Source organism: Pediculus humanus, genomic scaffold, assembly GCF_000006295.1.
Source record: "Pediculus humanus corporis 1103172107521 genomic scaffold, whole genome shotgun sequence".
Taxonomy (NCBI): domain Eukaryota; kingdom Metazoa; phylum Arthropoda; class Insecta; order Psocodea; family Pediculidae; genus Pediculus; species Pediculus humanus.
In genome coordinates this window covers 221,344-222,407 of record NW_002987137.1, presented here as the reverse complement: position 1 = coordinate 222,407, position 1,064 = coordinate 221,344, and positions in this window count along the sequence as shown.

Genomic DNA, 1,064 nt, shown 5'->3' with positions numbered 1-1,064 from the left:
ATTTTCTTTTAAATTTCACGTATTGATATTTTCCATTTAAAAAACAAATTTTTCCTTTTTTTTGTTTCCTTTTTTTATAAAATGCAAAAAAAAAAAATTTGTGGTCATTTTAAGAGTTTTAAATAATTAAATGTTATTAAAAGGGTAAATTATTAAAAAGGGTTGACTGACTGAGTTCGTGTCATAATTTTTAACCCTCTTCTTAACACGTGAAATTTTTTTTTTACTCTTTCCCCCCCTCTCTGTTCGGTTCGGAAAATAAAAAAAAAAAAAATTAAATTTCAAATCGATTTTTATCATCATCATCATCATTATTAATATTTTTTTCCCATAAGATAAATATATAATCCTGGAAAAAGACACATACACGTATATTTTCCACAAATAAAAGAAATTTTAAATCACGTGACAAATCGTCGCGATTTTTTTTTTTTTTTAAATTTTAATTTCGAAAGTTGGTAACTCTTTTTTTTCCGTTAACGATTTAAAATAATAATGAAAACATAAAAAAAGATGGCGTCGAGTCGTTTTTTCCGTTTAGTATATTATTAATTTCGAATTTTAAAAAATTAATTTTTTTTATTTCGGATTAAAAAAAAATTATTTTTTTGTATAAATGTGGGTTTTATTAAAAATAATAATGATGATGATGAATAAATAAATAAATTTTAGGGGGAGGCGTTTGTTTTTTTATGAAAATGTAAAATTTGAAAGTTTTTAATTTGTTTAGTTTTGTACTTTTGAATTTCCGGTTTTTGTTACCCCTTTGGGATCAATCTATGCATGTTGTTGTGTGATTAAACCAATTTAATATAAAATCTGACTTTCTAAAATTCTTTCGGCAATTTAATATTATTATTATCATTATTATTGTTGTTTTTTTTATTTCATTTAATATTTTCTATCTCTTTTTAATTTCTAAGATGATTTCATTTAAAAAAAAAAGAAACGTTTGATTTATTATTTTTCTTTTTTTTTTTCTCCCCCTCTGTAAAAATAATTATTCTTAGTTTTTTAGTTACTTCCTGTGTGCGTGGGTGTGGGTGTGCGTGCGCGTGTGCCAT